The sequence below is a fragment of the Anguilla rostrata genome, chromosome 15, assembly GCF_018555375.3.
Source record: "Anguilla rostrata isolate EN2019 chromosome 15, ASM1855537v3, whole genome shotgun sequence".
Classification (NCBI taxonomy): domain Eukaryota; kingdom Metazoa; phylum Chordata; class Actinopteri; order Anguilliformes; family Anguillidae; genus Anguilla; species Anguilla rostrata.
The window spans coordinates 11,062,351-11,077,267 of NC_057947.1; the positions used below are offsets into that span (position 1 = coordinate 11,062,351).

Consider the following 14,917-nt stretch of genomic DNA (forward strand, 5'->3'; position numbering starts at 1 on the left):
GCGCTGCGGTCAGGTGACGTACCTGTGCGGGGGGGGCGGTTTCCCGAGCGCGTGCAGTCAGGCCGAGTGTCCTTGGGACGCGGACGCCGAGCCGCGGTCCCCGAAATAGCGTCTCCCAGGAGACGGGCCCGGCCTGGGAAGCGCGGTTCATTTCAGACACGTTCCATTGCGGCGACGCTCGCAGGCAACGGCGGACGGGCTCCTCGCTCCAAGGACAGGAGGGCGGGGGGGGGGGCGTGGGCGTGGGGTGGGGGTGTGAGGGGTGGAGCAAAGGGCGGATTGAGAGGTGAACACTGAGAGAAATGGAGCCTGTCTGACCTCAGTCACTAATGGAGGGAGGGAGGGGAGCAGGCTTCAGTGGTAGAGAGCCCTAAGGAGGTAGTAAATCCCCCCCCCAATCCGTGCGGACTCAGTCACTCCCCCGTCTGTGCTTAGTCACCCCCCCGCGCCCAGTCACACCACCCCTGGCGCCCCCCCCCCCATGCAGACAGAGGGAAGGGGAGCTGAGGACACAGCAGCTTTGGCCCCATTCACCACCATAACCGCCCCCCCCAGCAGGACATCAAAGGGGCTTCACACACCGCCTTCCCTCCGCTGCGTTGCGTTTGATACCAGCCCAGTGCCCGATCGGCGTATTCCCGCGCTCGCCGTGCGGCCCTGACTGCGAGAGAGCGGGTTAGCGCGCTGCCTGTCTCTCTCGCGCGGAGAGTTCTGGAGCAGAGCGCAGCTGTCCCACGATGGGGAGGTGAGAGCGCGATGACCGCCATTTTAAAAGCTCTGGGGTTGGGGATTTACAATTTACAGGGGGGTTACAACCTTCCCAACATTACGAAACAGGCCAAATAATGTGGAGGGATGTGAAAAATAATTTCACATAATAAAGATGGGGATTTCAGATTCTGGTTGGGATACAGTAGTCTGAAGTTTCCGCTTAGAATTGGAATCCCCTTAGAATTTGCTCCTTAGAATTCACCTGAAATTATTACTTCACGGCTCTTCTATAAGATGTCTTCGGGGGGCTGTGCGTTTGAAAGACCTTGTATTAGCAGAGAAAATCCCAACAGGATGGAGTCTCTGGGACGCCCCTTAAGCACGAACATGTCAAACGGGTTTGATACTTCAGCACCTCGGGTTTGATCCTTCAGCACCTCGGGTTTGATCCTTCAGCACCTCGGGTTTGATACTTCAGCACCTCGGGTTTGATCTTTCAGCACTGGTTTGATCCTTCAGCACCTCGGGTTTTGATCCTTCAGCACATCGGGTTTGATACTTCAGCACCTCGGGTTTGATACTTCAGCACCTCGGGTTTGATACTTCAGCACCTCGGGTTTGATCCTTCAGCACCTCGGGTTTGATACTTCAGCACCTCGGGTTTTGATCCTTCAGCACCTCGGGTTTGATACTTCAATGCGCCGAGTTTGATACTTCAGTGCGGCGGGTTTGATACTTCAGTGTGGCGGGTTTGATACTTCAGCCCGCTGGCCCTCCAAACTAGAAGCACGTACGCGTCCCCATTCTTTTCTCGCTATAAAAGGAACGTGTATCGTAGACGGGGAGAGGGAGAGAGTGATGGCATAGTGAGATCACGCTTCAGCGTCCAGAGGAGATGACTCATCTGAATAATCGAGTTCCACCCTGGACGTCTCGCCTGCAGGTTCTCTGTCATACCGCCCCAAATATTAGAAAGTGGTGCCAGAACCTCCATACTTGGAAGTGGCTTGGAAAAAAGGGATTAGTGCATGAAGGAAGAGCTGCCATCTGCTCCTGTGAAGCCCCGCCCCTTCAGCTCTGGCGAGTGTCCCCGGTTGGGCCCTGTGCGTTCCTCCTGTCTGACGGACAGCTAGCCCCTGGGGCGGAAACGTAAGTGAGGTGAGCGGGTGTTAATTTAGCCCTGCGGCGGGGGGGGGGGTATCGGCCCCTGTTTCCTCTGTGGAGGAGGGGGGGGGTGCGGAGGGTGAGGTTGTGCTGTGAGCTGACGTGCGGGTCGACCGCTCGCCCAGTCGCTGAGGCAGAGCTCTGCTCACACCGAACGGCGGGTCCTGTTCTGCTGGCTTTCTCCCAGCATGCTCTTCTCCCAGCATGCCCTCCTCGTCTAGCCGTTCTCCCAGTATGCTCTTGTCCTGTCTTACCTCTGTTTTGGGTAAAGCAGCAGGTGTTTTGGAGTGATGTGTGAAATTTCTGTGCATACTAAATTTCATATCTCTGCAGCGCCGGATGGGTTTACTGGTTTGGAGTCTGAATGAAGGTGCTGTGATTTTGCAGAACTGAAATTCTGCGGCCTCTCTCCACAAACCAGCGGATTTTTCGTCTTCCGACTTTCGATCTTTCTTCGGTGGTCATGCTTTAGTCATGCATCAGGGCTGAAGACAGGAGTCCTTCAGCGTCCTCACGCTCACGGGGAGCGTTTTAAGCTCGGAGTCTGTCTGCGTGCGCGGGACTGGAGAGCTCTTATCCGCGGGCGGGGTTCATTTCCTGCGTGCGTGCGGCGCAGGTGGAAAGGTCGCGGGGGCGTAACGCACTGTTCTCTGCAGCTGCAGCGCTGCGCTGTTCACTGCGCTTATTTATCCGCATCTGTGCCCCCCCCCCCACCCCCCCATTCTGCTGCTGCTTTAAGCCCCTCTGACGGAACGCGCGTTTGACAGCGGCTCTGTGCGCAAACGGAACGACGGACACTCCTCCCGAATCGCCACGAAGATCCCGAGCAGATGGCGAAACCATCAATGATGTCACAGCGGGAACAACCTTGTGACTATCGCAGAGAGGGAGGAGTGGGGAGGGGGGGAGGGAGAGAGGGAGGGGGATGTAGAGAGGACAGGCAGAAAGAGAGAGGGAGATAGGGAAGGGGGGAGGAGGGAGGGAGGGGGAGGGGGAGTGGGATGAGAGAGAGGACAGGTGAAGAAGGGTAAGACAGAGAGGAGGACGGTAAAGAAGAGAGGGAGAGCGAAGAGAGGGAGGGGAGGAGAGAAAGGAACAGGGGGAGAGCGAGAGGGAATGGAGAGAGAGGACAGGGAGAGACACAGAGAGTGATAGCAGTTTGTCATTTTCGGTCTTGCTCCCAGAGGAAAGTTTGCACTCGTGCGTACCTGCTGAGCTGACTCCAGCACTGAGCTCTCTGGCTCTGAGTGTGTGACTCCAGACCAGGCCAGGCTGAAGCAGAGTCAGACAGCCCCCCCTCCCCCTCCCCCTCCAGGGATGGTGCAGTCTATCTCAGCCCCCCCCCAAATGACTTGATATTTATCCACGTGAGATTGACAGCTCTTTTTCTCAGGGGACCTGGATGAGCGGGTGTTCACCTGAAAGCCCCTCCCTCCTTGAGCCAAGGCCCGCCCCCTCCCTCTTCTGTGCCCTGTGACCACCCTCAAAACATTTTTTCACTGTATACGTTTAGCGAGGTTTCAACCAAGCGCGTACATTTTACCAACCAAGAACTACCAGGCTGCACTTCTTCTGCGAGGGTGCCTCTCTTTCCTTTTGACACACATTCTGTTAATCTTGAAATATTTAACACGGCTGTTTAAGGTTGCGTTTCGGGAATTGTGTACCTTTGTCGACTCCTACGTTTGTGGCCCGGAGCGTTGCTGTCATGATTCTGTTTTTAATTGGTCGTTTTCCCCTTTGCATGTGAACTGTTACGAGTTCCAAAAATTAGCGCATAGTTCCAAAAAAGCGAGAGCGTAGTTCTGAAAATCTGAGTGTAGTTCCGCAACACATCAGTCCAGGAAAAAAACCCTGGTCTGTGGCCTAAATGAGCGTGATTATCATTCCTGTGAGTGGAAGTGCCTTACGGACGGTATTTATGGGAATAGTTTCCTTTTTAGTATGCGGCCTGCAGTCAAAACAGGAAGCAGACTTGTGTTGTTGCCTGGTAACCTGCGGGAGGGCAGGTAGAGAGCGAGGGCCTGAGTGCTGTTCACCGAACAGCGACCGCGCTTCCGCCAGCTCTGTCTTGACAAGGAGGTGCCGCTGTTCACTCTCTTTTAGTTCTTTTTCTAATTGTTTTTGTACAAAAGCAGCAGGCTCTTCCTGGCAAACGGGCGCGAGGTCGTCACTTCGCTCGTGGCGGAGTATCGAGCCGGACATTGACGTCAAGGCCTTGCGTGACACAGAGCTTTATACAAGACCCGGTCCGGAGTATCGAGCTGGACATTGACGTCAAGGCCTTGCGTGACACAGAGCTTTATACAAGACCTGGTCCGGAGTATCGAGCCGGACATTGATGTGGTGGCCTTGCGTGACACAGAGCTTTATACAAGACCCGGTCCGGAGTATCGAGCCGGACATTGATGTGGTGGCCTTGCGTGACACAGAGCTTTATACAAGACCCGGTCCGGAGTATCGAGCCGGACATTGATGTGGTGGCCTTGTGTGATACAGAGCTTTATACAAGACCCGGTCCGGAGTATCGACCCGGGCCTTCCACCATGACACCCAGAGGAAGATGGACTCCTTGGCCTGTCTAGACTAGCAACCTCAACTTAGAGAATGCGTTTCGTTTCGGTTGTGTTTTCCCTGGTTATAACAATAACAATGTTCAACTGCCGGACGCTTAACGCGTTCTAAATGAAACGGGAGCTCTGGGGGAGGGGTGACCCTGCTGTAAAAATTCATTTGAAGCGCGTTCCCCTGTAATATAATCTCTTCTGAGCGTTACATAAAGCGGCCTCCAGATACGAGCCTTCACCCGCCCGCGCCCTGTTTATCTCGGGCTGGGGGTGCCCTCCCACACACACCCCCCCGATTCGAGAGGACGGGTGCAAGCGTGCGCACGGCGTCCTCCGGGCTGGAGCGCGCGATACCCATCCCGAGCCGGGGCGGGGTCGGACGCGAACCCGCAGCTCCCCCCGCCGTCCCACGCTGATCGCTCCTCCCGGTTTCCGCTCTGTTTCCCGCGCTGCCGAACGGCGAGAGTCTTACCGCCGATGAAACCGGCGCAGCTGCGCGGAGTAAAGCCCCTACTTAGCGGCTCCGCTACCCCTTCTGCTTGGTTATTATTGCTCTCCATTTCAATTCAGTCTGCTTTACTGGCACCAAATACATACCGCAAATATGGGTAATATTGAGCATTATGCTAGCAGTTTTAAATAGAATGACTAAAAACATTTAGCTAAGGGACATTGTAATTATAATAGTTCTAATAGCGATGAAGGTTTTTAAAAATAATGAAATATGTATGAATGAGCATATGAATAAAACATTATGTTGTGTCTCGTTCGGTGGTTAGTCTCTGGGCCTCAGGTTGTGATTGGCTGAGACATTGTGCCGTGGGTGGGGCTGATGTCCCGTCCCCTAAATGCATTGACCGCCTTTCCTCATCTGTCAGGCAAGGAAATGTGTTTTTAAATTTAGAAAAATTACAGAAATATACTTTTATTATTTCAGAATATTTCTCACAGTGTAGGAGGAGGTGCATCTCTGTCTCCACCTCTCCTGTCTGTCAGCAAGAGCATAAATGTTAATCTATTTTTGGAATCCATGATTTTTTTGTCAACCTTTATGCAATTGCTAAAACTTAGAAAAATTGTTAGTGTGGTCACTGAGCCTATATTTGGCCAGGGTCTGTCTGTACTTGTATCTCTGACAGAGATGGGATACTTTGGCAGTGTGTATTCCCAATATCAATAGCAATACAGTGTATTTGGGGATTTGGTGCCATTCTTCAAATGATTAAAGTAAATGATTTTGATTTGTGTTATAGATTTCATGTTTCACTCTATTTGTCAGTTTGGAAATTGCACTGACCTGAAGCTGGTTAGCATTATTGAAGGTTAGTGATAGGCTGGCCTGTAGCTGGTTTGCGTTAGTGCAGGTTAGTGATTGGCTGGCCTGAAGCTGGTTTGCGTTAGTGCAGGTTAGTGATTGGCTGGCCTGAAGCTGGTTTGCGTTAGTGCAGGTTAGTGATTGGCTGACCTGAAGCTGGTTTGTGTTAGTGCAGGTTAGTGATAGGCTGGCCTGTAGCTGGTCAGCATTAGTGAAGGTTAGTGATTGGCTGCCCTGATGCTGGTTAGCATTAGTGAAGATTAGTGATTGTTTAGTGAGGTTCAGGGCTCAGTGAATGAGAGGACTTTCCTGGGATGACCTCTTGGGTTTTTGGAACCTTGTAAATGGCTGTCTGGCTTCATTTATAGATGCCCTATAAAACTTATTACCTCTTCCTGGATTCAAATAGGACTTGGATACGTGCCTGAATCAGCCCTGTGTGCATTATTTGGGGTAGTCCTCAGTAACCATGAAGTGTTTTTGCAGAAATTACGCATTCAGATGTTTCTCCCATTTAGCCTAGTCTTGCTTACTGGGCGGACCCCGTATTACACTTCCGTGTAGTGCAGTTGCCTGGAAGACACCACCCCATATTTTTGCTCAAAATTTTAATGGGAATATTTATTTTATGGAATTTTCTTTTGATTGCTTAAAAAGCTAAAAATGGTTTTCGTGAACTGATTTTTAGTCCAATGTAGTCATAACTTGTGTAATCAAAGAGTATTTATTTATTTATTTATTTGTTTGTTTGTCTGTTTGTTTGTTTGTTTGTTTGTTTGAAGATCATCATTTTAGTCTTTTTACAATATTCTGCCTGGGCCCAGTTCTGACAGTATTCCTTCAGCAGATCCAGATCAGGGCTCTACAGTGCTATCATTTTAGGGGGGCATTTGCTCCTGAAAATAGATGTGTGCTAAGAGGAAAAATAATTTAGGAGCACACCTACTAATCAAAGTGTGATCAGAAATCTTAGGAGCATGCCCGCTCCTTGGAGAAAGTGTTTGCGTAGAGCCCTGCCCATTGCCTGCGTTCACGGCAGCGCTGGCTGCACCGGAACGATCCGCAGCGATCTGGAGGGGCTGTAGCGCACGCTGCCTGGAGCCAAGCCTGACTGCGTACGTAAAGAACCCACCAGTGACTCATAAACAACGGGGAGATGACCTCATTGTCTGTTAATGTCGGATTACCGTTTGTTTTCATTTATTCAATTTCTCCTTTTTAACGCCGTTTTCTCCTCTCTGGAGGTCCCTGATGCTGCTGAGTCTGGTGCCTCTGGATCATATTAAAAAGAATTCAGGCTTTAGCCCTGTGTTAAGGGGAATTCAGGCTTTAGCACTGTGTTAAGGAGAATTCAGGCTTTAGCACTGTGTTAAGGGGAATTCAGGCTTTAGCCCTGTGTTAAGGGTAATTCAGGCTTTAGCACTGTGTTAAGGGGAATTCAGGCTTTAGCACAGTGTTAAGGGGAATTCAGGCTTCAGCCCTGCGTTGTGAATTTGGGAGCAGTTTTAATCGTGTTTACGGGTGGGTGATGGAGTGGAGGTAAATGATAAGGCCGTGTCTGTGCCTGAGGAGCAGTGAGAGGTTTTAATTGTCGTAAGCGGCCCCATGGCGCTGTGCTGACTGTATTACCCTGCACTCGTGTGTGCAGTGTTGACAGTGTAATATACACCGGGCTCAAGTGCTGGCTGAACAAGCAAAACAGCGCTCAGGAAAGCGCCCGTCTCCGCTTTCAGGTCGAGTGGAGCGCCACCCCTCCGGTTGCCCGCGGCTACTCTGCTGTGATTGGCGGGCGCTGCAGTGCGCCTGGGCGTAGGAGAGGGGACGCTGGGATGTTCGGGGAAAGGGAAAGGGTGTTTAGGCTTTGCGTTCTGACCGTGAGTCGCGTGCGGGTGCTCTGTCTGCTTTGTGTGAGCTGCAAGATCGGGAGTGCGCGCGCGCGTGCGTGTGTGGTTGTATGTGGTGCCGCGTGGTCGTATGTGAGCGCGTGTGGTCGTATGTGAGCGCGTGAGGTTGTACGTGAGCGTGTGTGGTTGTATGTGAGCGCGTGAGGTTGTATGTGAGCGCGTGAGGTCGTATGTGAGCGCGTGAGGTCGTATGTGAGCGCGTGAGGTCGTATGTGAGCGCGTGAGGTCGTATGTGAGCGCGTGAGGTCGTATGTGAGCGCGTGAGGTCGTATGTGAGCGTGTGTGGTTGTATGTGGGCCGTGTGGTCGTATGTGAGCGCGTGAGGTTGTATGTGAGCTCGTGAGGTTGTACGTGAGCGTGTGAGGTTGTATGTGAGCGCGTGAGGTTGTATGTGAGCGCGTGAGGTCGTATGTGAGCGCGTGAGGTCGTATGTGAGCGCGTGAGGTCGTATGTGAGCGTGTGTGGTTGTATGTGGGCCGTGTGGTCGTATGTGAGCGCGTGAGGTTGTATGTGAGCGTGTGAGGTTGTATGTGAGCGTGTGAGGTTGTACGTGAGCATGTGTGGTTGTATGCAAGCGTGGGAGTCGGAGACGGCGAGCGGGTTCAGCACAATGGCGGATTTGAGGAAGCTCCAAAGCGGCTTGCAGTCAGCTTAAGGAAATCTGCGGCGGTATGAGAACCACGCCGGAAGCGGATTATGAACGCCGGGGTCGGGAGGACTTTGTGCCGACTCCTGTCCCACAATGCCCCTGAAAGGAAGAGGCTGGCTCCGGAGCGTCCTGCGGTGACCTCACTGGTCCTCGGCCAGGGGGTGGGAGTGTCCTCTCAGCACGCACGCCGTGGAGAACCAGTCAGTGAACCGGACAGATGTCTGATCGCGGGCCCCAGCTGTGACTTAGGCCCTGTCGATGTGGTTCAGAGAGAGTGACTGGTCCCGCGGAGCCGGCCTAGCGGAATGACAGGGCCGTGGCTCCTGGGCTGCTGGGCGACATGCAGTGGCATTAAAGGCTGCGTTGTAACGACAGGCCGCGCTGGTGGTTTAGCAGTGTTGCGCTGTTTGTATTAGCCTTAGCGTGTCAGCTGCAGACGTCGGCCCTGAAGCTGGTTAGCCTGTACAGCTTCCGTTTGGGCTGAGATCGTCTTTCCTGTGTTCGTGTGAAAGACGTGCAGGTTTTCCGCCGGTCGAAAGGAAAGCGCGGTTAACGAACTCCCCCGGAAAAGGCCGGCTTTCAGGGAGAAGGGTCATCGGACTGCGGTGCGGGTTACCCACAACGCCTTGCGAAACGTCGGAGGACGCGTCTGGCGTTGTAAATTACCCCGCCGCGTCTGCCGCGGTGGAGCGCGGTCGTTCCCCTGGAGAGGCTCGGCTGAATTGATTACGCCGTGTTCCCGTGGCGATGATGTGGGGAAAACCGGGTGATTTAGAGCATCAGAGTGATGGATGGCCCCGCCGGGCCGTCGGCCCACGCCGCACATGCAAATAGCGCGATGGCGCGGAGCGCGAGCGAAGAGTTTCGTGAAAACCTGCTAACGCGCACGTTCGGGGCTCTGGTTTGGCCTCGTCGTTCTGTGGCAGAAGGGAAGGCTGCTGCTGGCGTTCAGCTCGAGCGAGCGCGGAGCGAAGAGGCAGCCTCCGACTGGCCGCTCGTAAATACCCTCAGACCAGAGAGACGGAGCTCGGAAAGGGGGGGTAAAGGGCTGTCTTTCACACGAGTGAACACGCTGCTGATGGGACTGTGGACTAACATGGCCACTTTAATCCCCCCCCCCATCCTTTCATCACAAACCATTTCCCGCTTTCTCAGGAAGAAAAACTTGATGGTTTACTCATCATTTACTCATATAGATGATACTCATACATGATTATCGTACTTTTATATAGTCCTCTTTTCTATTGTTGCCCCAGATCACATGATCTCTCCTTTCTGGGCCTCTGTTTGTGGGGCCCCTTTGTTCCTGTGTCCCTGTTTGCGGGGCCCCTGTGTTCCTGTGACTCTGTTTGCAGGGCCCCTGTGTTCCTGTGGCTCTGTTTGCAGGGCCCCTGTGTTCCTGTGACTCTGTTTGCGGGGCCCCTGTGTTCCTGTGACTCTGTTTGCGGGGCCCCTGTGTTCCTGTGACTCTGTTTGCGGGGCCCCGTGTTCCTGTGACTCTGTTTGCGGGGCCCCTGTGTTCCTGTGACTCTGTTTGCGGGGCCCCGTGCTCCTGTGACTCTGTTTGCGGGGCCCCTGTGTTCCCACGCCCAGGCTGCCGTGTTCCTGTGGCCTACTTAAACACCGTGCCCGTAACCCGAGTCGTGGTGGCTGAATGAGAGACCTCTGGGAAACAGCAGGGCTCTATTGTTTCTCCCCCCCCCCATCCCTAACCCCCCCAGCTCTGAGCTTTGAGCCTGAATGAGAAGCCGGGCCAGAATGTGGGTCAGCTCTTTACCCCCCCCCCCCCCCCCGCCCCCCGGTCCGGGCTGATCCTGCTCCCCCTCTGAAGCAGGTGTGTTCCAGTTTCCGTCCCCTCCACGCTGGGACCCCTGAGAACACAGGAGCTATTCAGCAAAGGCTCGCCACCTAACACCCCCCCCCCCCCCAAAAAAAGAACTCAAAGAGCTGGGAGGAGCTGAGTGGCTTATCAGAGTTGAGCCCAATGTGTCTGAGAACCAGGAGAGAGAGACCTAGATATGCATACACACACACAAACACACCGCACATACACGCCCATATATATACACACACACAAACTCACTGCACGCGCACATACAGACACACACACACACAAACACACTGCACGTACACATACACTCTTGCACGCGCAAACACACACACACACACACACACACACACTCAGGCACACATGCACACACAAACACGCAAACACAGACGCAATCACACACACATGCACACACACACACACAAACACACACAAGGTGACCAGGTGGGACTGCTTTTCCTCTGCCCCCCCCCTCCCCCCGTCCTCTCCTTCCTGCCCCCCTGTCCTCTCCTCCCTGTTCTCCCTGTTCCCCCAGTCCTCTCCTTCCTGCCCCCCTGTCCTCTCCTCCCTGTTCTCCCTGTTCCCCCAGTCCTCTCCTCCCTGCTCTCCCCCTCCCCGTTCTCCCACCCGCCCACTGTGCGTGGTGCCACAGTACCATACCAGTGTGCATGGGTGCCACAGCTATCACCTGCGCACCCAGGCTGGGCATCAGCAGGCCTGCACCCCAGAGTCTGCATTGCCACCTGGCACAGACCACAGCATCTCAAGGCCTGCGTCTGTACCAGCAGCCAGGCAACCACACCGCCTGCGTCTGTACCACACAGCACAGCCTGCGTCTGTACCACACAGCACAGTCTGCGTCTGTACCACACACAGCACAGCCTGCGTCTGTACCACACACAGCACAGTCTGCATCTGTACCACACAGCACAGTCTGCATCTGTACCACACGCAGCACAGTCTGCATCTGTACCACACGCAGCACAGCCTGCATCTGTACAATACAGGTGATTCAAGGAGACAAATACAAATCTGGAATCGGGAAAGGAAAGGAATTTTGAAAGATTGTGTGCGTCTCCCTCTTCAGGGGGATGAGGAGGTGTGTGTTCAGGTTTCTGGGGTAAACGGGGCCTGGTGTGGACGGCACGGCGTTCTCCTGCTGGTCCCCTGCGCCAAGTTCTCTGCACGGAGCTCCAGGCGTCCGTCGATGGCATTGATCTGGGGCACGGGGGCGAGCGATTACCGCTGTCCTTCTTGGTGAGCTGCCGCGTGCGTGTCATCAGAGCGGGGAACGCAGCCCGCTGCGGCTCTGATGCGCGTGGTCACAGCGCGCAGTCAAACCTGCGCCCAGGCGCGCAGTCAAACCTGCGCCGAGGCAGCCTGACGCCGTTCTACACGGGCCTGCCCTCTCGTCCGGCGTCCAGCGCGGTCGGCCCCTTTACACAGCGCCCACCAGACCGGGGCTGCGGGTTTTCTTTCAGCGCTACGCCATTGGAGGGGCACAGCGCCGTTTGACCACGTTCTGCTTCCCTGTGCCCCAGCTCAAACAGGCCCTCCGGCCTCTTACCCAACACCCCCCCGTGTGCTCCCTGGCTTCTCAAGCCAGCCAACTCGCCAGGGTTCAAAAGGAAGGTCGCCGCTCTGTGCTCAGGAGAACGGCGCTCCGTTTCCTGTCGGTCTGGCCAGCGTCTTCCAAGCAAAACGCCCGTCCGTTCCCCCGGCGACCGTACGCCCGCTCGGAAAGCCACCGACGTCGCAGGAAAAGAGGGCTTTTGACAGTCACGTTCACCTTGACGTCGAGAAATCACCTGGCGGCGTCCCTCTTTCTGCCCACGGTTCAGGAACATTTAATGCCAGGCACGTGCGCACCAATTGGGGTCTCTGCAGTGATTAATATTTAAATCTCTACATTCAGACTGCAAGAGGGCCAAAACCCAACTTAATAGCATTGCGGTGCGGTTGAATACGTATTGGCTTTTTTATCAGATGGAACCTCCGGTTGACTTTCGTATTAGCAGTGCTCCCCGGGGCAGTAGCTCAGCCTTTCTGTGTCTCTTGCGTCGCTTCACGCCTTCATTTCTTTAAGGCCACTTAAACAGCTGAGCTCTGTGTTTGCGTTTTGCACTTTGAAAGGGGGACGTGTCCGTCTGCCCCCGCCATGCGCTGTGTGTTTGTGTGTGTGTGTGTGTGTGCGTCTCTCCCTGCTCTCTGCTCCCGTCGTGCGCTGTGTGTGTGTGTGTGTGTGTGTGTGTGTGTGTGTGTCTGTGTGTGTGTGCGTCTCTCCCTGCTCTCTGCTCCCGTCGTGCGCTGTGTGTGTGTGTCTGTGTCTGTGTCTGTGTGTGTGTGTGTTGTGTGTGTGTGTGTGTGTGTGTGTGTGTGTGTGTGTGTGTGTGTGTGTGTGCGTGTCTCTCCCTGCTCTCTGCTCCGGTCGTGCGCTGTGTGTGTGTGTGTGTGTCTGTGTGTGTGTGTGTGTCTGTGTGTGTGTGCGTCTCCCTGCTCTCTGCTCCCGTCGTGCGCTGTGTGTGTGTGTCTGTGTCTGTGTCGTGTGTGTCTGTGTGTGTGTGCGTCTCCCTGCTCTCTGCTCCCGTCGTGCGCTGTGTGTGTGTGTCTGTGTCTGTGTCTGTGTGTGTGTCTGTGTGTGTGTCCGTCTCCCTGCTCTCTGCTCCCGTCGTGCGCTGTGTGTGTGTGTCTGTGTCTGTGTCTGTGTGTGTTGTGTTTTGTGTGGTCTCTCCTGCTCTCTGCTCCGTCGTGCGCTGTGTGTGTGTGTCTGTGTCTGTGTCTGTGTGTGTGTCTGTGTGTGTGTGCGTCTCCTGCTCTCTGCTCCCGTCGTTTCGCTGGTGTGTGTGTCTTGTCTGTGTCTGTGTGTGTGTCTGTGTGTGTGGCGTCTCCCTGCTCTGCTCTGCCGTCGTGCGCTGTGTGTTGTGTCTGTGTCTGTGTCTGTGTCTGTGTCTGTGTGTGTGTGCGTCTCCTGCTCTCTGCTCCCGTCGTGCGCTGTGTGTGTGTGTCTGTGTCTGTGTCTGTGTGTGTGTCTGTGTGTGTGTGCGTCTCCCTGCTCTCTGCTCCCGTCGTGCGCTGTGTGTGTGTGTCTGTGTCTGTGTCTGTGTGTGTGTCTGTGTGTGTGTGCGTCTCCCTGCTCTCTGCTCCCGTCGTGCGCTGTGTGTGTGTGTCTGTGTCTGTGTCTGTGTGTGTGTCTGTGTGTGTGTGCGTCTCCCTGCTCTCTGCTCCCGTCGGCGCGTGTGTGTGTGTCTGTGTCTGTGTCGTGTGTGTGTCTGTGTGTGTGTGCGTCTCCTGCTCTCTGCTCCGTCGTCGCTGTGTGTGTGTGTCTGGTCTGTGTCTGTGTGTGTGTCGTGTGGTGTGCGTCTCCCTGCTCTCTGCTCCCGTCGTGCGCTGTGTGTGTGTGCTGTGTCTGTGTCTGTGTCTGTGTGTGTGTGCGTCTCCCTGCTCTCTGCTCCCGTCGTGCGCTGTGTGTGTGTGTCTGTGTCTGTGTCTGTGTGTGTGTCTGTGTGTGTGTCCGTCCCTGTTCTCTGCTCCCGTCGTGCACTGTGTGTGTGTGTGTGTGTGTCCGTCCCTGTTCTCTGCTCCCGTCGTATGCAGTGTGTCTGATTTTCTGCCCCTCGTGGCAGTCAGCCCCCGGTGATGTAACTGCGACCGAAAAGGCCGTCCGCTCGGCTTTGCTTTCCCGCTCAAAATTTGTAACGCTGCGCTGATTGGTTCTCGAGGTGCACTGGCTGACTCCTCTTCCAGCTCTATCAAAACCCTGCAGGAAGTGAGCGAAATATATCTGAAGCACATCAGCTGATCCGTGAATCGCACAGGCTTCGCCAGTACGGCGAATCCCCCTCATCTCTCTGTGACCCGTGAGGGGCCGGGTCGGCCATCTTCTTTTCTTCCCCTTCTGTTTCCATTCGTGTAGCGGGCGAAGCGACTCTTGCGCTTGGTCATCCAGAAGTTCATCACGCGGCTCAGCTTCTCCAACGGCAGCCACTTTCAGGAATGTAAACAAACCGAGGAGGTGGATTTTTATCGACTCCTTTGGGCTCATGTGAGCTTTGTGTGCACCTTCACCAGCGTGATGGAAAAGTGAAAGTGTGGACAAACAGAGGGGACTGCTCTGGACCCTCAGCATACTGCTTCATCTGTCCAGCATGGTGGAGGCAGTGTGACGACTCGGGCCTGTATGGCCGGTTCCATACATATATATGGAACCATAATATCCGTAATGTTTGGGACAAAGACATGTTTTTCTTTATTTGGTTCTGCACTCCACAATTTTAGAATTGTAATCAAATAATTCACATTAGGTTAAAGTGCTGATTCTCGGCTTTTATTAAAGGGTATTTTTGTACCTTTTGGTTTTGTCTTGTAGAAATTAAAGCATGTTTTATACATAGTTGGGGAATTTTTGTATAACTCCAGTCCATTCTTGACCAATCCCCACACAGATCAATCCCAGATCAAACCAATCCCCACTGCAGACACATTCTTTATTCAGCTCCACCTTGCTGCAAGGTCAGATGCTTCTCTTTGAGTCCCTTTGATTTATTTGGCTCTCTTATTAAATACCACTGCAGTGGTCGAAACGAGTGTGGACAGTTTCTACATCACTATTTTGCCGGTTTCTATAAGAGATGCTTCGCTGCGTTCAGTCTGTTTATCTGAATTACCCGAGCTTATGCAATACCGCTATCTGTGCCGTTATCACATGGTCTTATGTAGGTTTATGGTGTCAGTGACGTTATCCTCTGGTGTAAACCGGAGTGCACGCGCGTGGAATTCTGT

At 54.1% G+C, this 14,917-nt stretch overlaps 1 protein-coding gene across 7 annotated transcripts in view; it reads left to right on the forward strand.

Moving 5' to 3' along the window:
• The window catches only part of LOC135240333 (double-stranded RNA-specific editase 1-like), a 147,721-nt gene that overhangs the window by 62,160 nt on the left and 70,644 nt on the right, over nucleotides 1–14,917 (forward strand). The window contains exon 1 of one of the 7 annotated variants that reach the window (XM_064309675.1): nucleotides 1,623–1,869. The exons of 5 other annotated variants lie outside the window; for them this stretch is intronic. The gene's annotated coding sequence lies outside the window, so the exon portion shown is untranslated. Of the gene's footprint in view, nucleotides 1–1,622; nucleotides 1,870–14,917 lie in introns of those variants that run through there. One more of the 7 variants, XM_064309679.1, reaches the window with a different exon arrangement.